We start from the raw sequence: 25,875 nt of genomic DNA, 5'->3' as shown, positions 1-25,875 counted from the left end.
GAGGAGGCTAAAATACAGAATTTTTCTGGGTTTTGTTGTTGTTGTTGTTGTTAATCTTCACTCAAGGATATTTTTCTATAGATTTTTTTTTTTCAGAGAGAGTGGAAGGGAGGGAGAGAGAGAGAGAGAAACATCAATGTGAGAGAGACACATCGATTGGTTGCCTCCCACAGGAGCCCCTACCAGGGCCAAGGATGGATCCTGCAACCTAGGTACATGCCCTTGACGGGAATCAAACCCTTGGACGGATGCTCTACCCACCGAGCCAAAACATCTAGGGCTCCTGGTGTATGCCGTCAAGGAGAGATGGGTGTAGACTTCATGACAAAGATCTCTCTTGCAGCTGCTGAGTTAGAAACTCACAGGGGAAAAGCCCAAGTATAAGGTCTATGGGTGCTTAGCTTCCTGACTCTTAATCTGGAAAGCCATCTACTACCCCCTACGACAAAGGAATGAAAAAGGATTTTGCTTTTTCTAATGATAAAATTAAAATTTCTAAAGTGACATGAAAAATATTTTATGAAAATCTCTTATATTGTGCTGAACTTTTATAAAAAATTAGTTTAGATAAAAAGACATCTGGAAGTGTTTGAGACTATAGAACATTTTTTTATCTCATTAAGGGAGCTTTATTGATGTGAGGGACGAAATCTTATAACCATAGTGACCATATTAAAGAACAATGAGTATGAATATTACATAGATTTTGCTACATTGCTTTTCTTGCCCCCCCCCATTCATATTGAAAATTAGCATGTTCAGATGGACTTGGAGAGTATTATGCTGAGTGAAATAAGCCAGACAGAGAAAGACAAATATGACATGATCTCACTTATAAATAGAATGTAATGATCATAATAAACTGACAATCAAAATAAGTCAGGGACATGGAGGCATGGAGCAGACTGACATATCTCAGAGGGGAGGAGGGGAGACAGGAAGAGATTAACCAAAGAACTCATATACATATATGCATAACCAATGGACACAGACAATAGTGTGGTGAAGGCCTGGGGAGGGGCAGGGGCTGGGAGGAGGAGGGTAAAGAGGCAGGGGGCGTGATGGTGGTGTTGGTGGTTGGGGGATATCTGTAATACTGTCAACAATAAAAGAAATAAGAAATTTTTAAAAAGCATGCTATACTTTTTGACCTACTAATTTGTTCTTCACTGTAAGACTTAAAGCAGTGTTTTATAAATTATGATCTTCGACACAGAGGGTAATTAAATCAATTTGGTGGGTCTCACTCAATGCTAATTAAGCATTAAAAAGTAAAAATAAAATAGAATGGACTAGAGTACATCACATATGGTAAAACCAGTGTTATTTAACTTTATTTCAATTAATTACAGGTACATGAGTACTGAGATACAGTATAAAATATATATGTTTTTGATAAGAGTAAAAAGAATTTTTTTTTTAAAGCCCCTGATCTGGAGAGATTGTTGGACAAGTACATCAGCCCAGTCTTGACTGTTATTTCTCTACTCACAAACCCCAAAATCCACTTTCCAGAGTGACTAGCTACATTTTTATATAGTCACACAATGAATATTACAGAGCAGTGATTATGAGTAAACCAGCCCTAGCCGGCTTGGCTCAGTGGGTAAAGCGTCAGCCTGTGAACTGAAAGGTCCCAGGTTCGATTCCGGCCAAGGGCACATGCCTGGGTTGTGGGCTCGATCCCCAGTGGGGGGTGTGCAGGAGGCAGCCAATCAATGATTCTCTCTCATCATTGATGTTTCTATCTCCTTCTCCCTTTCTCTCTGAACTCAATAAAGAAATATATTTTAAAAAATATGAGTAAACCACAGCTTAAAAGAACAATATAGAAGAATCTTAGAAACATAATGCTGGCATGAAAATTAAGATGCAGAAAAATATATACAATATGATACCATTTCTAATGAAGATCAAAAAAACAAACAAAATACAATATTATAGTATCTACTGATACATGCATATATGATAAAGCTGTGAAAATAAAGCCTCTGAACAAACAAACATAAATCCAAGAACATGTTCAACTTTGTGTGGAGGGTGGGGGATACCTGAGAAGGTTGGAGAAGAACATACAAGAAGTTTCTAAGGTGTTGTCAATATTCTAGTTCTTAAGCTGGGGATGTGTTGTGTTTCATAACTTAAATATATTCCTCAATTTGTGTTACACTCATTTTTGTTTGTATCCAACATCAAAAAAGTGAACTTGTTAAATAATTTTATAAAGAAATAAACCCATTTTTCTTAAATTCTGTGTTTAATAGACTTCTGACAACTAACCTTATTCCTAAAACACATCACCTTCCCCAACCAATGATGGAGTGGCCAATAATATGTCAGACAACTAAGCTTCTTTAAAAATAAGATTAGCTCTCAACCAGCTGCCTGGGAATGACAGAGTAAATGAAGATCATTTTCTCAAGATTGCAGGCTCCCCTCTGTGACCTTACATAAAGTTCTTCTTTTCTTTGCCTCAGTTTCTCCAGCTGCAAAGGAAACATTATGTGTGACTCTGGATTCCCACTCCCGGCCTATCCTGCTCTAATCTACAATGAATCGGACCAAGCATTTTAAGCAGGACTTCCCAAACTTGCTATTTGATGGACACACCATTAAGAAAAGACTTGAATGGCTGCCAAACTACCTAGTCCCAATCCAGACAGCACAGTTCATTTCACAGTTCAGCTCTTTTGCTGTAAAGGAGCAAAGTGCTTCTTGAATGGGGGCGGGGGTGAGAAGCAGCTGCCTGCAGTTTCCTGTCTGTAGAGAATTAAATTATAAAAAAAAAAAAATGTTAAGTGCTCACTCAGCAGTTGGACAGTAGTTGGTATCTCTATCTGCAGCATTACTTCCTCACTGTGAGTACACCCAGTCCCCAAATCAAACAGACTATGTTCCAAGTTCACTGGAAAGTTGATTGCTTGGAATTTAAACTATCTTTTCCAAAGGAGACTGTTAGAAATAATGGATTGAGTCCCTAAGGGGAAAAGTACTGAATGTTCCCCTGGTCCTTCTTGCCTCCAAGGTGAGGGTGAAGGGTGAAGTGCTGGGTGAGGAAAGACTGAAGGGCAGCACTGCAGAGTCAGCAGATACATCCAGCAGAGGGACCATGGTAAATGCCAGGTGGGGAGTGCCCCTCGGGAGCCACCTCTCAGCGGGGCTCTGTCCTTGGCAGCCTACAGTGAGGGAGGTGGGGGTGGGACAAGTACGGAGGGCTTTTCACTGGAGAATGCCAGTATCAAGGGAGGCTTTCAAAGCGAGGCAGGCCAGATGGAACTTCCAGGAGGCATGTAGAGGACCCATCTGCAAGTACTAAAGAAAAAGGGCCTTTCCGGAGTGTTGGAAATTAAAAAGTATGTCCAAACATTTGCCTACTAAACTGGTGAAGGCTCAGAGAGGGAAAACTACTATGATTGGCTGACATGTGCTTTTTCTTGCCCTGTTTTCCTTTGTTCCTCTTTAATGAAGTGGCAAACATGCTGCGTGTCTAAAGCCACAATAGCTCTAATTCTGGTGGTCAGACAGCCAAGGCCACAACCCTACCCGACAGGCAGATGGAAGCGTGGCAGCAGCAGAGAACCTGCAGTGATCCTGGCCGGGGACACCATGGAGAAGACCTGTGGGCCATGGGACACTTGATATATGTGTTAAGTGCTATTATTCACTGTCACCAAAACGAAATGATTTCTTTCTAACTGAAGAGTCCAGTCAGTTGACAGGGGTGACAAATAGTCACTGAATAATGACAGGAGATCCTGGGCGTTTGTGGAGGCAGCTCTGTCCCTCAGAGCTTGTCAGTTTCACAGGCAGTCTGAACGGTCCAGGTACATTTACATCCACAACTGAATCAATGTTCATGAAACCCTTTTTATATTTTCCTCTCACTATTCAAAGTAAAAATATATGTAATAGATAATTTTCAAAATTGGCATTCCAAAATGGAAAGATTTAATAGTAAAGAGGAAAGAAACCTCAACACGATTATACCAATTATCGAAGACACTAGGACTAAGACCTAAAGGGCTAGACTATATCTTAAAGAAATAGCTTTGTAGAAAAGTAAGAGTTTAACCCAAACTCTCTTGGTCTCCAGCCTTGGGACAATTCCGTAGGCTACTACCTTAAGCTACCAGCTGAGTCATTTTCTTCTCTCTCTCTCTCTCTCTCTCTCTCTCTTTTTCTCTCTCTCTTCCATCTTTCTCTCTTTCATTTAGTAATTAATGAGAATGAGAATTCATATATTGTTTGGGGCAATGTAAAAGAACAAATAAGCAAGAAAAACAAAGGCTAAAATCATTTTCTTGAATGGAAAAAAGTAGATCAGAATTTTGGTAAATTCTGATGGTAAAGAGACTTTGCATTTCCAATGTGATCTGAAAGCCTAAGGAACCAGTAGAAACTGTCATTGGATTATAAGTTCCAAACTACAACTTCATTTAATTCTTTACAACTTTGACATTGAATTTATTATTAATTGAAGGAAAGTTTTAGAGGGAACAATAAATAGTATAAGAATTAATAAATCTGCCGAGACCGGTTTGGCTCAGTGGATAGAGCGTCGGCCTGCGGACTGAAGGGTCCCAGGTTCGATTCCAGTCAAGGGCATGTACCTGGGTTGCGGGCACATCCCCAGGAGGAGATGTGCAGGAGGCAGCTGGTCGGTGTTTCTCTCTCATCGATGTTTCTAACTCTCTGTCTCTCTCCCTTCCTCTCTGTGAAAAAATCAATAAAATATATTTTTTTTTTAAAAAAAAGAATTAATAAATCTAGGAGTAAGAATATATCATTTTAATAGCTTCTTCTCTAGAAAGTCAATACTTTAATTATGTCAAGACTATAACACCTTGAAACATACAAATATCCTCAAGTAAAGGCATGGCAAAATACTTTGCAAAAGATTCTGCAATGACAACCCACTAATAAAATTAACTAAAACTTTTATAGGCACCAGGATACTTATTAGCCTCAAACTCCTCAGTAACTTATGAAATCAGCACGCTCAAAGTCTTCTTTCAATCAGAGTGTAGATAGATTGATTGGTTCATTCAATAAATCTTTGCAGAGTGGCCTTGCTTGAGATTCTGTGAAGGATGCAAAGATAAATCAGGTACAGATCTCATTTTTCTAGAGAACTTTGTACCTAATAGGTGAGATCAGGCATACCCATAAATAACTAGATTATAATGTCAAAAGTGGTGAGTGCCACAGGAGAAGCGTGGATGATAAATCAGAAAAAAAGTTGGTCTGGGAAAACTCTAGGGAGGAAAGAGATGTACTGGGCTGTGAACTAGACATCTAGGGTGGGAAGGAAGTGCAGTGCAGATGGAGGGAAAAGCATCAGAAGCATGGTTTGGGCAATTTCAAGGAGCTCAAGCAGACTTTTTAATTTGCTTATAAAGTGAGCACATCCTTCATTGCACATTGGAATAGAACTCAGGAGACCTATGTCCTTTTGTCTCCTTCCCCCTTTTCTGCAATGATACAGCACTTCAAGTTTTCCCAAGCATAACCTGAGTGAAACAAGGAAAAGCCACTGAAAAGGTAAAAGTTATTTAGGTACATTTAGGGTGAATTTTAAAAATGACAGCTACCATCCTATAAGATTAGGAGATTCAACTGTATTAATAGTTTCAAAAATTGTAGACCACTGATGTTTCTTTTCAAAACCAACAAACACCAACCAAGAAGCCAGCCAGCCAGGAAGGCAACCAGCCAACCAACCAACAAACCAAAAATTATAAAACACGAACTATGTTGGGGGACAGAGTTCACTGGTAAAATAATGTTTTAGAAAGATTCCCTTGCTATTCAAAGTGTGGCCCTAGAACCAGAAGTGCCCACATCACTGGAGCTTGTTATAAATGCAGAATCTCAGGCCTCATGCCAGACCCACCCAACATGCATTTTTATATGCACAGTAAAGTTTGAGAAGCATTGCCATATGCTTTTCTTGGAAAGCAAAATGTATATCGTGTTAAGTTGTTAAGTTTTGTTTAACCCAATGTTTACCAAAGTTACTTAATCATGAATCCCCTTTTCAATGGAACTCTAACAACATTGCATGGAAACTGTGGAACACAGCTTGGGTGATACTGAGCTCAATGAACACGAAAGTCCTCCCAAATAAAGCATGCTTTGTCTGTGTTAATTATATAAATATAGGGAGTCCCCCAAAAGTGTATACACACACTTTAAATAATTATAAAGATGGTGCTTATTAAAATACATTTCATCTTCAAAATTGACCTATCAGCTGTTAAAGTGTGTATACACTTTTTGGGGACACCCTGTATAAATATGCATACATATGTGTGTGTGTGTGTGTGTGTGTGTGTGTGTGTGTAGAGTATGTATCTATCTACATATTTAGCTATCTACCTAGCTATATAATTGAAAATAGCCATGATTCTATTTATACATTAATGGAGAAAGAAGAAAAGAAAATGGACTTAAATTTAAAAGAAATGGCAGAATGCAAATTTAACTTCTTGATGAAAAAAAAATGAATTTTGTGAAAATGAAACAGTTCAATCAAAAGGGTCAGTGTCCACTGGGGAACATTTATGTGACACTGGGATTTCCTTCCACTCTGCAAGATCATTTCCAAAATATATATTCTTCATTAATGAGGGTTAATTTTTTAGGTACTTTCTTCCCTTCCACTTGTTCCTATTCAAATATTTCATTTTTGAAGGAATGTTCTTTTAGGAATATTGTAATTTCCATAGAATTTTAGTAATGTTATTCAAGAATGTTAGTTTTGCCTGGCCAGCTTGGCTTAGTGGTTGAGCGTTGACCTATGAACTAAGAAGTCATGGTTCGATTCCTCATCAGGGCACAAGCCCGGGTTGTGGGCTTGATTCCCAGTGTGGGGCATGCAGGAGGCAGCTGATCAATGATTCTCTCTCATCATTGATGTTTCTATCTCTCTCTTCCTCTCCCTTTCTTTCTGAAATCAATAAAAATATATTTTAAAAAAAGAATGTTCTTAGATGAAGTTTTTTTGGGTAAGTAGGAATTGATGTGAAAGTTTTGGACTTAACTGATGTTATTGCAAGTAATTTGAAAATAAATAATACTTCCTAACGGTGGTGGTTCAATCCTTTAAGGAATAGTTCAGCCCTATCTGGTGTGGCTCAGTTGCTTGGGTGCCATCCTGTGCACTGAGAAGTTGCCAGTTCAATTCCCAGTCAGGGCACATACATGCTCAGGGTTGCAGGCTCAATTCCGGTAGGGTTGTGCAGGAGGCAGCCGATCATGTTTCCCTCTCTCCCCCCTTTTCCCTTCCTCTCCCTCTAAAAAAAGCAATCTTTAAAAAAAACTTAAAAAAAACAAACAATATTTTAAACAGGAAGCTTTACTGGATTTGGCATCATGTTCTCTGTGCCTATCCAAAAGCACATGGAAGCTACCCAACCTTCCCTCACACACACACAAAAAAAAACCATGTGGATCCAGGATGGTGGCTTTCTTTTTTTCCAGACGCTAAACACTTGAGAATAGAAAGGGCTTTGTCACTACAAATCTTACTTTATTCTGATAGACCTGGGGGTAAGCAGGTAGAAGAGTGAGACGCTGCTATCACTGTAAGGAACCCGATTGTACACGAGAAAATTTTAGGTGGTTATATACAGCCTTCTTTTATTTTAATAGTCATGAAATTATCTTTACATTAGAAAAAATAGAATCATTATGGCAAATGTGCCATTTCCCAGATAATATTGTTTAGGAGGAGGTTAGGTTTAAAAAGTGAGGCTATTTTTTAAAAAGCAAGTAATATTACAGGTGTGTACACAACAAAAATTGTGACTGCAGCAATGTACTAGTAAAGGTTTGCTCTGTGGGATACATTCCTCTGCCAGTGGTTCTCAACCTTCCTAATGCCGTGACCCTTTAATATAGTTCCTCATGCTGTGGTGACCCCCAACCATAAAATTATTTTCGTTGCTACTTCATAACTGTAATTTTGCTACTGTTATGAATTATAATGTAAATATCTGATATGCTATATGTATTTTCCGATGGTCGCGACCCACAGATTGAGAACCGTTGTGTCACTCTCTTTCATGCTGCTGCTGAGTACAAAGCCCTTTATATGTGGTAAATTCATAGGAACTAGGGCCTAGGATTTCTTATTTCTCAGAAGCCAGTCAGTAGTAAGAGGAATAGTCTCAGATAAAAATATCTTCAGTGTATCTGCAATATCTTTGGGATGCGGAATTATGATAGTGAATCTCTACTTCCTCAGATACTGGACAGCTGATTATAGGCATTCAGTTTATTATGTTCAGGATTCTCCAAAGCAGTCAAGTGCATGGTCACAGTAAAGTGAGAGAGTCCACTCTAAAATACCCTGGCTTTATTTTACATTAGGTGTGAACCCTAAACTGTCATGGAGGTTTGCCTCAGACCTGTTATCACTTTACCAAGGGTTTGTTTTGCCCACTCTTTTCAGATAGAAGCTTAAACCTAATAGTGATTCTGCCTGCAGTGTCTGTATTATACAAAACATACAGAAAAGGACCCTTTACACCATTTAACTTTCCTGTGCTGTGCCTTCCCCGACGGTGAATACCACTAATTGATCTCTAAGGTAACGTCCAGCCCTAATGCCTTATGAGTTTATAATGTTTAAAAGCTGAATGTTGTCTTAAACCCATAGAGACAGCTGAGCTTCCAGGGAGAAGTACATTACTAGATAATAAAACTGGCACGTTTCAGAGCCTACTCTGTTACCAGCATGTAATAAAAGTGTTTTGCTTAATCTGCCCAGCACACATGCATGATTCTGATTTCACATATGAAGGAACTAGGGTTCAGAGGGGTGCACTGACTTACTCAGGATCACACAGCTAAGCAGGAGCACTAAGATGAACCCAGGTATCCTTTTTTCAAAGTCCACTCTTTTCCTCTGCCAAACCGAACTGCCTTTCCATGATCAGAGCTTTTATAGGAGATAAAGCCACTGGGGCAGGACCATGGAAAAATATCTACTTGTCAATGTGTCAGCACAGCTGGGAAGACATCCTAAGGCTGCCTAATAGGTGAGAATATTGAGAACACATGCCATTGTGTAACTAATACCTTAAATACATGGATGACATTAATGTCATAAAAGTTTATAAAACTCAAGTTAGATGCCAATTCACCACGTGAAAACCCAAACTCTAACACTATCCAGGCTATAGAAATTAACTGACATAAATGTTATTCTTGAGAAGAAAAAGAATAGAAATCATATGAATATTATAACACAAATAAAAGTACTTCCATAGTTTCTGAATTATATTAGCTTCCATTGCAATGGAAATAGGAAACAAATATTGCGACCTGAAAGAAAATAAGTGATTATGATTAAAAAAGGAAATAAATCATAAAATTTGGGACATATCTAAAATTGTAACCATCATATTCACTCATCTATTGATGGGCACTTGGGCTGTTTCCAGATCGTGGCTATTGTAAATAATGCTGCAATGAATGCAGGGGTGCATATATTCTTTGGAATTAGTGTTTCTGGTTTCTTAGGATATATTCTCAGAAATGGGATCACTGGGTCAAAAGGCAATTCCAACAGACAGACAGCAGTCAGAGCGGAGAGTGTTAGGGGACTGGATGAAAGAAGGTGAAGGGATTAACCAAAAACATACACACATAACACACAGACACAGACAACAGTGTGGTGATAGCCAGAGGGAAAGGGGTGAGGTGGAAATGGTTAAGGGTGGGGGGTGGAAATGGGGATGGGAAGAGACTTTGCTTGGGGCCATGGTGCACGATGCAGTGTGCAGGTGATGTTTTATTGAGTTGTACACTTAAAACCTGTATGGTTTTGCAAACCAATGTCACCCCAATAAATAAAAAAATAAAGTTATAACCATAATATTTGTAGTTAAAAAGATGCATTTTATAGCAAAATAAAGTGTGATATATATATATATATATATATATATATATATATATATATATATACCAAGTAAGATTCAAATTTTAAAAATTAATGGAGTCTCATCTATTTGCTGGAACAGCTTTCAAATGTAAACTGTATGAAGATTTTGCATTGTCTTTTGAAATAATAATTTAGGTGAAATAAGTTCACTTTGAGACCAAATAGTTTTGATCTGAAAGGCAGTTTTGAGGTGGCAGCAAAGATAATTCTTTAGGACATAGAGAATCAACTTTAGAAAATATTAGCTTCAAAAATTTTTTTTAAGGAATAAACTGTCATTTCTAGTTTGCAGCCTTATTTTTCACTATATTCCAAAGTCAGGGCACACAGAAATGAATAAAAAATAATTTTAAAAAATTCCCTAACACTTTAACACTTCATAACAATAGTGGCTTTCTTATTTCAATGGATACTTCTTCACACAGCAATGTTTGAAGTGGCCAGCACTTTAAGGGAATTAATCAGCTCAGATCCCTGCTATAATTGCCCATTTTGGACAAGCTGCTCTGATGAATGAGTGTTCAGATTGAGAGTAAAATGAAGGTAATTTTCCCAGCAGTTTGTGAATATGAATGAGATCACCTAAAACAATAATTTAATATTCATTGCCTTCACCCACATGAGGTAGGTCCTCAATAACCATGTAAAGCTTCCCCATCCCCAAACATGTCTGGAAGCCACCAGCCTGTATCCCCTGAGTAGTTTCCTGCCGGGCACTGTAGCCCTCCATCAGCCTTGAGCTTCTATTGGTCTGCCATTCCTGGTGTGCTTCACCGGCGCTCCATCAGGCCACCTTGCTGGCTTTTCTAGGGCACATGGCTCTCCTCTGCCACGACCCTGTTGGGCACAGCCCACTGACTCCCTGGGCCTTGACAGTGTCAGAGCAGCCCCTGTATTACAGGAGAGAGGAGGTTATGATCCACCCTGAGTCACCTCCAGATTCCAATGGAGAGAGTATAAACTCTAGGAACTGATAGTTCATTGATGATCAACTGGGCAACTGCCCAAGATGCCTGCAAACTCTGGTAAATTTTGGGTTGAAGAATTCAATTTGGATCTACAGCCAAAGTGCTTCATCCCATTCCCACCCAAATGCAGACCTCAGAGCCATCTGGAGCCTGGGGTTGGCTGGGAAGACAAGGGAGAGATGGAGCATTGGTAAAGCACAGCCACCTCCTAATCCAAAAATCTTCTGTGGAGCAGACTCAAGAATTTGCCAAACATACCCACATATGCCTCATTTCAGTGGTAAACATAGCTGGAGCTTTTTCACTAGGAGTGTCTCCTTCACTCAATACAAAAAGGCAACTGCCCGTCTGTCCTGAGAGTTAACTAGACACTGCCCACCCTGCCTCTACTCCAGCAGCAGACCTGGCCAAGGCCTCAAACGTCATTTGCCACTCTTGGAAGCTGGCTAATTTATGTAGAATTGAGCTTTGAGGCACCTAAAACATTAAGCTAATACAGACAATAAATTTAAAAAAAGAGTTTAGGAATTCATTTATACAGAAGAGTCCATTAATTCACCTACTCATTCTTTATTTCACTCAGCATTTATTTAGTATTTTTGTAGGTGTCAATCACGGTGTCTAAAGATAAAAAAATAAATAAAGATCTGGTCCTTGTCCTTGAGAGCTCTCAGGACAGGTAAAGAGGCAAACATGCAAAAAGGCAAGTGACACCTGTTATAAATTGTTTTCCACAAAAAGGGGGGCATAACAAATTTTATAAAAATGCAACATCATCAATGTTATAACACAAAATTCTGTGAAGTACAACTGGGTTGAGGGTGACAACTAATTTAATATAATCATTGGGTGGTCTCTAGATTAGGAATATTTGTGAACATATAAAAGATGATAAGTATTATGCCTGATTTTTTGATATATGACTATTCCTAGGCCTGGATTTTTATGACAGTGTTTGTTCAATGTACTTATTTTTCGGTTTATTTATGACATACTCATGGTAGCAATGACCACTAATAACCTCTGGCTTATGAAAACAGATCTTTAATAAAGTAAACTTATTTACTGGGAAACCATTAGAACATCTTGGTCCTGTGGAAAAACACAGTTATGTGTTTACTGATAACTTATTTCCTGCTTATATAACTGACCTGCCACTTTAAAGCATCATTCAAGCAGCATTGTGGAAAATAAAACAAATACCTTCTCCAAAAAGAAAGGATTAATTTCAAGATTTTTTATTTGTTTGATTTTTGCTTTTGTTCAGTTATCTGAGATAAAAATAGAAGAGAAAAACATTTCTTTTCATTTAGAATTTCAAGTTACTTGGTCATTGCAGCCTATTTGATCTACATTATCTCTCTGGCTAGTGGGACAAATCTCCTAAAGAGCAATGGATTGAAGGATTTGGGAGTATATTCCACATGTTTCTTTTATGTTTACATTGTTTTCCTTCCTTTTCTTTTTTATTCCATCTTTACTTTCTTGTTTTCCACCTTGCCTCTTCATGCTTCGGGCTTCTCAGGGGTACATTTGAATGTTGCTCAGCTCTTCAGCAGACCTCTGTTTTAGGAAGTGATTCTATGTGTTCACTTAGCCTAAACTTAGCATAGACTTCTCCTTGCAGATTATATCTGACTACAGGCATAGATATATTTGGTCTACAGTAGAAATTGATACAGCATAGAGAGTTATTAAATCTAATGCTTCAGAGAGCCCATGCGGTTTAATATACTGATGATCATTTACAGGGGACATCTGCTGCTTCTCCAGCAAAGAGCACCCTGATTTTTCCTTGGAGACTCACCCATCCCTAACTCAGTCCATATGATCTGGTAGCCAATGAGAGTGGAGTATCACAGGACCCCAGCGCTTGCACTGGAAGTGGACATGTGACTCAAGAAGAGTTGATCATAGCCAACTCTGGGACTTTAGCTGGAACTAATGGGGTGGGGTTTTGGTTTTGGTGGGAGTAAGCCTGGAGCTGTTAGAGCTAATCTGCTGCCTAAGATTGACACTACCACAAAACAACAAAACAAAACAAAAATAAAACAAAATCAATGATGAAAGACAGAGAGAGAGAGAAAGACACCCTGGTTCTGATAACATTGTTTGAGCCCCCAGATCTAGCTGGCACTGAGTTTAGTATGACCTTATATGTTTTAGAAAACACAGTAAATAAATTACCAAATTTATTGCAGCACATTGTTCTTATGCCTAAAGTTCACATTTATCACATTGAATTTTTATTGTCTCTTGTCTGTTTCCTCCACTAAATTGTAAATGCCTGGAGATAAGAATTCCCTACTACCTGACAAATAACAGATGCTCAATAAATTTTTTGAATGAACAAGCCAGAATCTATCCATAAAACAAAAATCAAACAGTTACAGATTTAATAATGACCAAATTACCATGTTTCTGGGCAGGAAATAGAATAGTGCTTGGTTTAAAAATATTTGGAAAACACTTTATATCAGTAAAATTTCTCATTATGGAATTATTAAAACAAAGGATACACGGAGAGAAACAACACTTCCTGTTATCACTAAAGTTACTGATATTATAAGCACAAACTGACCGACAATCTACTTCCCTATTGGGCCTCCCCTAATAAATTCTTTGCAACGTGTAATAAACCTGATATATAGCTTCACTTTATTCTCCTTCGCTCTGTCAGGTGGTAATACTATAGTGGTAGAAATAATCCTTTATTCAACTAAAAATGTATTTAACAACTTGAAATTTCCCTTGTATCCCACTGCTGAAAACTCCACAAATGAAAGACTAGAAATATCACTGCCTGTCTCTGTTTGGACTATTGGAGGGGTCCACTTATCCAGGGATTTCTGATCAAAAAGCATTAATAACGAAGAAAGATCAATGACTCACAGAACACATAATTTGTCATTCAAGATAAGCAGTATTTAGAGTGCCAGGAAAAAGTAGAGGCTAATCACAAAACATTAGAATGAAGAAGTATATAAGTAACCTATGCTCTACTTTCTCAAGCATGAAAGACTCGGATATGAAAGAAACCTCCATACAAAAATGAACAAACCAGCATCATACCTTATTTCCCTGCCATACATGTATCTTTCCTCTCCCTCAGACCCGCTTGCCCTCAACCATCATAAGCTTTTAATGGACAAGAGGGTGAGGCTCACCCACTAGCAGGTGTGGAATTATAGATATTTCTCTCAAAGTGGATACATCTAGGTTTTCCTCTTCTAACGTGGAGTTCTACTTTAACAGAGGTCTAATGGAAGTTCAGTGTCTAATGGCTTCTTGCCAACAGAGTTCACCTTCAAAATTGTTTAGCTTCATTTTAGTAAAGAAATGAGATATCATTTAGTAAAGAAATGTTATATCAGTAAAGTACTGATATATCAGTACTTAAATGATTGTTTCCAGTTTTATCTTGCTGTCTTAATCTAAATCAAAATAAAAAAACACACAAAGCATTCTTTATTTTATGACTGCCTTTATCCTTCTTGGTTTAGGAAAAAGTTGAGTTCTGTAAGATTCTGTAGCCTGACATTTAGCATGCTTTGTTCTTTGATGGTAAGCAATTACACAGCAATTCTTTGCATTTTTTTTATTTTGTGCAGTCTACTAAGATTTTAACTTTGGAAGGCAAGTCAACCTTACTCTTTCTTTGAAAGTCTCTTCTTCGTATGGCCAATAATATTTTTTTATGAATTTTTTTTTGGCAAAATTCTATTTGTTTGTTCAGTTTTTAATCCTCTGGCTTTAGAATAAGCTCTTCAAGCTTATTACTAGTAGAATGAACCCATTCTTTACCAAGAGGCTTCTGAATTACTCCCTTGCAATGACAGGAAGACTCTTCTTTTTTTATGGTAGGATCATAATTTTTCTAATTAAGTAACACAGTTTCCAATAACTGTTTTTTCTGAAATATAGCAGGATGCATGTTGGTCTTAATGATCCTGGCAAAAGTGCCTTTGAAAATATTTTGTGGAAGGTGTTTTACCCTTATGAATAGGAACAAATGTAGACATCTATCTTGTATTCATGGGTGTTGTTGAGTATTCCTGCAAGCTTTTCCTTTCACTGTTATATCAGTACTTAAATGATTGTTCCCAGTTGATATGAACTGTTTTTGAAGTCCTTGAACTTCATGCAGATAAATTTTGAACAACATTCACTTTCTTTTTTATGTGACCTATATCTTATTTCATAATATGTATATGCTTGTTTAAAAATTAAAAAGACATGTAAATTAAAAAAAACCACCATGTCCTTTTTGCATTTTAATATTTACATATCTAGATTTTCTGCATTTCAGCATTTGTCTTTTCACTAAAAACTAGACTGTGAACAACTTTCTAAAATGCCACATTCTCTTAAATAGACTTGCTGCCTACAGATTGTGCCCCACAACCTTGATCTATAAACAGAACCTTGCGGTAATCCTTCACGGTCTACATAGGCATGACTATATTTTTGGAACAAATTCTTCTTGTTTTACGCTGACTTACCCCACACTGTCTTTCTATATATCCTGAACAAAATAATTTGGAAACTGCTCTTTAAGGGATTTGTAAGTCATTTTATAATGCTGTCACCCCAGGTCAGGCTTTCCTGTATCAATGAAATTTCCCACAGTAATTGGTTCAGCCAAAAGAAACCACCAGAGAGCGTTATCAAGGACTCTGCATACAAGGGACTCTGCTGCATATCAGTAATATTATGCTGGGTCCACGTGTGATTCAACTGTGTGATAATGCTTGTGCTCGGCACAGAGTGAGCCAGCAGCAAGTCACAAATAATAAACAAAACAGAATAAGTTACATAAGAAATCTTAGATTTACAATGTTAGTGCTGGTGCCAAAGCCCCAGAGGCTATTGACTGTGTTTTACAAATTTAAATCTTTGACTAATGGGAGCTACTAACAAAAAATATTTAATAAAGTAACAATTTTATAAAATAGCCTGGAAGTGAGACTAGTAATAACCAACATTTTGAAGATTTAATATGTACCTGACATTAAGTATACCCGAGCCTTTACATATACTATTTCACATACATGTTTCGTAACAACTCTATGGGGCAAGTGTTTTAAATCCCATTTTACAGATGAGGAAAGGGAAACACGGAAGTAATTTGCCCAATAATGCCCAGGTGGCAAATGGCAGAGGAGGTGAAATCAAGCTTTGTGTAACTCAGGTGTCCTTTGCATCATCCTTACAATGCATGTGGCATTCCACAGATGTTATGTGGCTCTATTACATTTCCTCTGAACCAAACTTCCTAACATCTAGCAAAGCTATAAAATATCAATGGTTTCTCCAGAGATGTCCTTCTTGTGTGGTTCAAGGTAAAAGGAATACCTCTCAGATTATGAATCACAGAAAGCCAATTGATTCATATTCAAGTCGATCACTGAGAATTTGAAAATAAACTTCGGCCCGAGTTCTGGGCTTGATCACCAGTGTGGGGCGTACAGGAGGCAGCCAATCAATGATTGTCCCTCATCATTGATGTTTCTATCTCTCTCTCCCTCTCCCATCCTCTCTGAAATCGATTATATATATATATATATATATATATATATATATATAAACTTTAATTACCTTGTTCTTTTTTATGAGGATCCCTTCCCTTGCTCTGAAAACATTGTAAGTGGGGTGGGGATGATAGCAGAGAATAAGGGAAATGAAATGAATTAATAGAACTCTGTTAAAGCAAATATGCTTATAACTAGACTTAAAGAGTAAAGAAAAGGACAATTCAAGAGAAAACAAGCAAATCAACATAACAAGAGTTATGTTGTCAACCTAGGCGATATTATGCTGCAGCATAAAGAGAGAAACAACATTTCAAAGGTGCCTGATGAGTCATTGAACAGAAGTCCAGCTGGCTCTAACTTTTAGAAGATGATATTTTTCTCTAGCATATTGCTAACTAACTTATGTGACTTATTCCACACCAAAGACAACTCTAAAGAGCAACCTGCCTCTAAGAATAACTTCTAACTAGAAGAACTAACTGTGGCTCTGTTTCTCTAACCCCAGAAAGTGCCATTCCCTCCCATGGTGGATATATACCAATTCTTTCAAATGTATTTGCTTCTTGTTTTCCTGAAACAGTATGAATTGATCACAAATTATAGTTGTCAGCGCCATTATAGATGCTAAAGATTCAAAGAGGAGCCTTGGCACCTCTCAGGCTAGTTGAGAATGGAAACATGTGAGCAGATAATTATGATACAGTGGTACTATGATGGCCATAGCCATTCAGACTCCATGGCTCCATGGATGCACAATGAAGGGGCACATGGACAAAGTGTGGTAAAAAATAACTTCTCTTGAGAGATTTCAGAAAGGACGTATGCAACCCAGGTGAAGAAAGTGGTGAGGGGTTCTCTAGGCTAAGAAGGTTATAAATGTAGGCACAGTGGTGTGACAGACCATCCTTGGGTCACTGGAAATAGTTAAGTATGGGGTAAGTGTTAACATGCAGATAGTGAGTGTTGGGACAGTAGGTCAAACTTTCTCATTTAGTCAAATATTCCATATCTTTGGCTGTTTGTCAGGTGATGAACTAATCCTTCATGAATCAGCATTCAGAAAGCTTTACTATTGTGTTTGTGTCCCTTCCTGTGTCTCAGTGAGGAGTGTGTGTGTGAACTTGATTATTCCTTCCTTCTAAATGGTTAGCTCCTTAAGGACAGGGCCATATGAATCAGGGAACTTTTCAGAAGGAGCATCACCTTCAAAGTCATGGGAAGTGTAAAAGTGGTAACCTTAAAGGAACACATGTAAAAGTTGAGATAAGCTAGAAAGAATTTTCAAGTAAATTGCTGAGTAAAACTGAAAGGAATGTACACAGAGAGCACAAAACAATGTTGGGGAGCACACGAGACTTGGTTGGAAAGTTTGTAAGAAGGACATTCTGAAAAAAGGAAAGTGTACAGAAGGCCACCTGCCCTGTTTATCAGAATTCCAAATTAGGGGAATGCCGAAGGCAGTGCCCCTAATTATTCCTTGGCCTTTCCAAATAATTCTGCATGTGCAGCCCCCTGGGTGTTTACTGGAATCCTTATGCTTAATCTTTGTGTCCTTGCTTAAAGGACATTGCAGACACATGTGTCCTCCCAATATTACTTACCCTACTGATTGTATCTAAAAGATAAACTTTACCTCAAACACTGCTACAATAAAACCTAAAGAGGCAGGCAATTGAAGCTGTCTGGTTCCTTTAGCCAGGCAGCCCCTTAGTCCTCTCTTTCACAGCAAACATTGTGTCGGAGGAATCCATTCATCCCTCACTCAGGGTCCACCGCTGGTCAGCCCCGGCAAAACAACATTAATTAAAGAGTGTTTCCAGGGGGATATAAATGTTGGATTAAAAAGAAAAGATGGACAGGAATTGGCATGAGGAATATTTGTAAAGCAATGGAAGTGGGAAGCCTCACACCACACATAGATGATGTCAGGGGAATTTACTTAACAACAGATTGGGACTTGGTCAAGAATCACAAGAATCGCTGAAACTGGTTTGGCTCAGTGGATAGAGCGTCGGCCTGCGGACTGAAGGGTCCCGGGTTCGATTCCGGTCAAGGGCATATACCTTGGTTGCAGGCACATCCACAGTAGGAGATGTGCAGGAGGCAGCTGATCGATGTTTCTCTCTCATCGATGTTTCTAGCTCTCTGTCTCTCTCCCTTCCTCTCTGTAAAAGGTAAATAAAATGTATTAAAAAAAAAAAGAATCACAAGAATCAATGAGAATGAGGACAGTATGACTGGATTAAGTTAGGTAGGTAGAAAGGCTGATAAAAATATTCTATGGGCCCTGACCAGTGTGACTCAGTGGCTAGAGCATTGGCCTGTGCACCAAAGGGTTGCGGGTTTGATCCTCAGCCCTGGTTGGGGTGTGTGCAGGAGGCAACCAATTGATGTGTCTCATGTGGCTGTTTCTCTCTCTTTTTCCCTCCCTCCCTTCCACTCTCTCTAAAAATCAATAGAAAAATATCCTTGGATGAGGATTAACTAAATATATGTATATCCTTATGGGAAATGGGTGGGATATAATTATAAATAAGCAAATTAAGTTGATAGTGGAAGATTCTGATGGTCTGACAGAAAATAATTAGATGGAAACCAACGTAGCTCTTGAGTTCTTGAAAAGGGCAAATACCTTGACTAAAAATATGTTTGAAGAAGACAGTGTCTGGCAATAATTTATCTCGGCCCACAGAATGGAGATACTGGATCCATAAGATAGAAGGGGCCTATGGTCCCTTGTTTTGATATGACCAATCCCATATTAAGAACTGAGGAGGTAGAATAAACAGACTGGAAGTTTTTGGTTCCAGCCTTGATTTTCTCTGTGCTAGGATTTCTCCTTTCCAGACTAACAATGACCTAGATCTTTTGTTTGTTTGTTTTTCACCTATTTTTGTCTTGTTTTGGTATGTTATCTGGGGCAAGTTACGTCACTTTCCTCAGTGTCAGATTCTTCAACTCTAACATTAGGAGGTATAATCTACATTATCACTAAGGATGCCTTTCAACTTCATAATTCTATGAAATTGCATACAATTAAGTAAAACACAATCCTGCTCATCTTCCCCATGCATAAGAAAACCCCTGTTGGTTCTATCAAGGGAAGAGCAGAGGACCAAGAAGCCCTGAGTCCTCCCAGGGAATGATTAGCCCAGTGTTGATTTTAAAATGCTTTTTTTCCCTCCATATTTTAGCATCTCTAAAATGGAGATATGTCATGTAATTGATGGCATTTTACAATTAAAACTGACAGCATTTTTTTCCTTCTTAATTCATAAAATAATGGTGTGTTATACAATTGAATTTTCTTCTAACTCCCAGATCCAGTTAAGGTCAGAATTCATGTAGAAGCGTATCTTTCAAACATCTAAGGCAACACTATTTAGATGAGTCAGAAACACAGGTGAAATGAGGACAAAGAGTCTCTAAAGTGGTTGTCAACTGTTATCTCAGAAAATTCCCCTGGACTGTAAGAGAATTCCTTCATACCTTTCCTAGTCTACGTTAAATAATGCTCAGGGTTCTGTTGGTTGATGCTTGTATTGTATTAACTAGAGGCCCAGTGCATGAAATTCGTGCAATGGTAGGGTCCCTAGCAGCTGCCGGCTGCCGACCAGGGCCTCCCTCCCTACTCCCAGCTGGCCTCACCCTCTGGACGAACTCCTGGTTGAGGGGACAATTTGCATACTATGCTTTTATTATATAGGATATCATGCCATATTATAATATATATCACCATCATTATTATTAATTTAGAACAGTGTTTTTCCAACTGTGGGCTGTGATAGCATAGTCAATAAAGTGGGTTGCCATGGCATTTCAACAAATAAAGCAGCACAGACTAAAATAGAAAGTCTCAGAGCCCATATGGTGAGTGTATTATTTCCTGAGACTCTTTTTGGGTATATTTACTTATGTACATACATGCATATATTCACATATGTGAGTACGAGTTCATGGTTTAACATGTATTTCTATTGGGAGTTGTAAAAAAGAAAAAGATCTAAAAATGCTATTCTAGACCCAGCCTTAAAGATGGCCAGGGCTACTAAAAATAGCTTGGAGCATAAGCAACCAAGCAGAGAAATGATGAATCTGGAGCAGCATGTTCCTACCAATACCAACTACATAAGTGGCAAAATAAAATGGTACTTTGGATGGGCTTGAACTAGCCACTCATAAATCTCCGTGAAGCTATTCTCTTTGCAAGTTATCTCTATTACAATCCTGTTGAAGAGCTTTTCTACTTGATGCCTCCTCCCCCCTCCTCCAACTGTTTTTGTTTAGCTGGTACATTTATAACACAAAATTCCAACTGACCTCTGACAGTAGGTGACAACATTTATTTCTATTCTAAGAAAATTCTTAGGGAAGTTTTATGTTGAAATTTAGACCAGCATGTTCAATATCCTGTAGGTAGACCAATCACTTAAGCAAGGTATGATTTGAGGAAGTGGATATGGTTAAATAACTTTCCTTCCAAATTACCCAGAACAATAAATAGCCAGGGCCCCCTTGCAGGCATAGAGGTTCACTTGGTGTTTCCTATATTGCCTGGAGTTTCTGCTTTCCCTTCTATTTCAAGCATCCTTCCTGTACGTCACAGCAGGGGGTTCCTACACAGAAATGAAACCAGCAGCTGTGATAATGAAAGTGAGAAAGTATTGTTTTTTTTCCTTCTATAGGTAGTTGGGCCAGTGTTTTAACTGAAGCATATCCTTGGTTTGGCTTTTTGGATGAATCAACATTCTAATGCTGACTCTTTCAAGATTCCTTCCAAGTGTGGCATCCCGTGGTTCTCCGAGATCTCCTCATGCAACCATTTCATCTCACCAGTGAGGAAACCGAGGCTTAGACAAGCTAGTGACTAGCCCAAGGTCAGAAAGCCTGCTATTGGCACATCTGAGATGACTAAAATGTCCCACAGATGAGTTCTGTTCCTTTAACTTATTGTATTTACACTCTCTCACAGATACCCCAAATCTCTGGGAGAAGTATGCCTCACTTTATATTTTCTTAAATCTTTATTGTTGAAAGTATTACATATATCCTTCCCTTTCCCCCCATTGACCTCTCCCAGATGCCCCCTCCCCCCAGCTCTGGCCTTCATCCCCCTATTTTAAAGTTTCAAATGGAAGTTTCTCCTCTCATAGAAACTCATTTAACTAGAATTAATAAATTCTAATAAATGTGATAAGTGATCTAATCTGATTTTAAATTCCTTGCTATTTTTTATGTACTTCAGAAGCAGATGAATAAAAATTGTGTTTTTTTCTCAAGGATCTGAGGAAGATCACTAGTGAGCAGATTTCCCTGAAGCATATACATTCTATAACAGCAATTCTCTCCGTCCATTTGGATGCTGTGAAGGAATACATTCCTGTATGAAGGCATCCATGATAAGTAAACTAGCAGTTATTTAAATGGTGGTTCCTGAAATATCTTAATATTAATAGTGGGTATATTTGGTAATCTTTTTAAGGTATTTATTTTGTTTCCTTTCTCTTTGTTTCTGGTATTTTGTAAAATGACCATGAATTTGAGTTTTGAGAGTAGTAAGTGTGTCTTGATTTGTTTAGGGGGTAATCTGCCCTCTGTTTCCATAAACATTATTTTCACTGTCAAATTTGTGCTCCATAAGCTTTAACAACTGGCTAGGATTTCCTCAATATATGTTCCAAGTATTTCATTTTCCCTCAATTCACCTGGTCGTCTCTGTTAACAAGATCACAGATTAAATAGAAAATAAAACAGAAATAACTATAAGCATGCAAATGATGCCATAAAGTTCACACACTAAAACCAATAGGCCAACAAATGTGACCCACTGAAGGGCAGATGTTTCGCTCCTGCATTGATACAGGGCCTCTTTCCTGGCACCTTATCCATCATTTTCGCACACATAGCTATTTGACTTCCAAGGCCTTCGTACATTAGAGATAGCAAGTTTGGGGGGTGGGGGGAGCAGCTGCTGACAGCCTGGCACCAAGGAGAGGGACAGAAAGCTTAAAAGAGGAGATTCAAGAGAAAACCCTGAAACACCCAGTTGATCTAGAGATCAAATATAGGGGCAAAAATGTTTATACCCTTTTATGGGGTCCAGATCATACTATATAGCTATGAAGGAAAATAACTTAATTTAACAATAATTAATACTGAGTAATAAAGGAAAGGCAAAAAAATACAACCAGAATACACTCTTTAAGAAGGAGAAGAATGAATTATGTTGTTTAATGTGATTTCCACATAAAACAACTACAATAAAAATATTCTTGTGCTTCAAGGAATAAACTGGCAACTACATTGACTAACTCACCCCAGATGTTTCTGCATAATTTACTTGTATTGTAATCTTTTAACCTTTTGCTCAGTTTTCTTATCACTTGAGAACACTTGCTTCATGGTGAAGATCGGCCCAATATTAGGACTATTACATTAATGTTCCTCTATAGACTGATAGCATACAGACAGGAGGTAACTGCTCCTAAGGACAAGAATGTAACTAAATGGACTCAGCCTTGTTTTTTATAGATGTTCATCCTGATATCTACTGTAGGCTAATAAAATATTACACCGGCACATCAGCAAATTATTCCTGTGCAGCTAGTTCTTTCAGTGCTTTGGGTAACTTGCTGTCTAACTCCCTTTGACACAACCAGGGGTTTGCAAAGAGGAGACAATAGCGACCAAAGCTCAGCCTTAAGAGATCAAATCAGAGGATCTAGGCTCCAGGACGTGATAACAACGCTAACAAAATGATGACCTAGAACCCCCAAATTCTTAGCATCACAGAATAATAACACTCATTAAAATGAATAAGTCAAAATGCAGTTGAGTGATTCTGTACTTTCTTAAGTGCTCCTCTTTCTACCTGTTCCCCAATTTCTGTACCCAAACTTTTTTCTATTGTGGAAGTTTCACTTTTGCTACGCCAATCCCCTCTTTCCCTTCTCTCTCAAAATTTCCATTTCCCTAATATTCTAGTCTAGAGGGTGTGGTTCTGCTTACCCCGCACCTCCCACAGCCTTTGGCCACAGCCTGAGGCTGGTGGGCGGAACGCTGTTTGTCAGGGACTGTCTGGGTCAGAAGTGACTGGCGATGCTCAGCTGGAGAGACAGACTCAGAAGCCAGCTGCGCAGCCAGTGGATAAAGGACTCTTTCAGCACCAGCTCTCTTTCTCCTCTTCACAGGATAAGGGATCACAGAAGTTTCTCCCTTTCTGCCTTTTTACCCCAAGGTCGCCTTCCCTATGCTTTCAGATTTCCAGATAGAACAGAGAAAGTGAACATGCCCATTATTTGTGCCTGGAAACTATCTACCCAGCATTTCTATCTTAAATAAAAGAATCCCATTTATTCAATCAAAATACTTCGGATCCCCTCTTGTCAAGTGTCACGTCCTATTCAATTTCTCAGTTTCTGCTGGATATCTGTCTAGTGATTTTCACTCCCATTTCTCTTGGAGCCAAACTGAGCCCCCCCTCAGTTACTTGCTGAGGGGGCCATTTCTCTTCAATAAACTGCTTTTTTGTTTTCAACTCAGTTTGCCCTTGTTTCGATTTATATTTTTCTTTCCCTTTTCTACTTATCTCTAAGTGCTTGCTCTCTGACCTTGTACTAATTCTGCCTCCTCCTCTCCTGGTTTCTTTCCAGGCTGTTCTTAACTCTTTCTCCTCCATCACCTTCTCTGGCCTTATTCCTCTCTCCCATTATAACCCTTCCCACCTTAATCCGTTCCCTTATTTTTCTTGGTAATTTCTGCCAGGATTCTTATCTTTTCTGTCCTTCATGTTCTACTTGTCTGTCTTTCCCTCTTCCAATAACTGAATCTTAGCAAGAAAAGACATTTCCTGTCTGTAAAATTTTGCCATTCCACTTTAACAGAAATAAGCACTGCCAGTAGAATTGCTTAACATTAATGAAAAATAAATATTTGCAGAAAGATAGGAAGCAGGACAAAAAGTACTTATTTGCAATGGCTGAAGTTAAAATTTGAGACTGTGAACACAAAAGAAGGTATTTCTTTGAATATCTAATGAACCAAAGTTAGCACAAACTCAATGTTAGGAATGCCCAAGGCCTATTACCAATTCTGTCCTACTGAGTATTTTTATCTAATATTGGACAATTTTTCACTTCTTTGTATGGTTTCTGTTTTTAAATTATGAAATAGTGTTCTCAATTGCAAAAGTCTATTGTAAAAAAATTTTATATACAAAAGGACATACCATGAAAAGCTATTCTCCCATCTCCTCACACCCCAGGCCACTTTCCCAGATATAACCACAGTTTAGGATATGTAAGAAATTTATACTCATAAGTAATAATGTATATATGTATGTGTATATCCTTTATAATAAAAGGCTAATATGCAAATTGACCGAATGGCAGAATGACTGGTCCCTATGACACGCACTGACCACCAGGGGGCAGATGCTCAACGCAAGAGCTGCCTCTGGTGGTTTGTGGTCAATGTGCTCCCACAGGGGGAGCGCTGCTCAGCCAGGAGCCAGGCTCAAGGCTGGCAAGCGCAGCAGGGGAGGCGGGAGCCTCTCCTGCCTCCGCAGCAGTCCCCCCCTCCCCCACAGTGCAAGAATGTCATGCACTGGGCCTCTAGTATATATATGGATGGATATATATATATTTTTATTTCATTTTTATTTCCCTCCATTTTTATACAAATGGAAGCCTACTATACATATTATAATGCAACTCAGTTTATTCACTTAACAATATATAATAGAGAGAATTCCAGTAAGTACTTATAAATTTCCCTGTTGCATAGAACTCCATTTTATTAATATACCATAAATCTGGAAATTTATATCTTAAAATTTACTGAAGAATCCAAAAATATTTTCTTATTTATATTGATATTTATGTAACATATTATACTGGTATTTGTCTATGTATTCTAAATTACTTCTGAAAAAATTGAAACATATTAATTTAAAATGGCAGTTATAAATACTTTTTCTGGAAATTAACTATATTTTCCAGATTTAGTGTGGAAAATGACATTGCTTTACAATTTTGTAAATCCCTTTAATGTTTGGCTTAATTAAATACAAACGAATTCTCATATTTCCTTTTGTATTTAATCTGTTGCAAAATGTTTTTTGGGTTGAAATATATAAAGAAAATCTGGTCTTACATAGATATATAGTTGAAAAATGGAGGAGTTTTTTAATAACCTCTCCAGATAATTGTGAATATTCTCTGACTACATTAAAACTCAACAAAGCCATAGCTTCTTAAAGGTTAGTTACAATATAAATTCTGAAACCACATTAATAAACTTTTCCTTCTTTGTTACATTAAAGTCTATTGGACTGTCCTACACTTTTTAAAAAATTGAGGTATAATTGACATACAACATTATATTAGTTTCAGGTGTACAAAATAGTCATTCAGTATTTGTATGT

The 25,875-nt window shown here is 38.1% G+C and overlaps 1 protein-coding gene across 1 annotated transcript in view; it reads right to left on the bottom strand.

Annotated features, from left to right (window-relative positions):
• The window catches only part of RASGEF1B (RasGEF domain family member 1B), a 532,983-nt gene that overhangs the window by 92,132 nt on the left and 414,976 nt on the right, over window positions 1-25,875 (bottom strand). The gene's annotated exons all lie outside the window — the stretch shown is intronic.

Source organism: Myotis yumanensis, unplaced genomic scaffold (genome assembly GCF_028538775.1).
Source record: "Myotis yumanensis isolate MYYU_CA2020_CCGP unplaced genomic scaffold, mMyoYum1.0.hap1 SCAF_1, whole genome shotgun sequence".
Taxonomy (NCBI): Eukaryota; Metazoa; Chordata; class Mammalia; order Chiroptera; family Vespertilionidae; genus Myotis; species Myotis yumanensis.
This window is presented reverse-complemented; position numbering and strand designations above follow the sequence as displayed.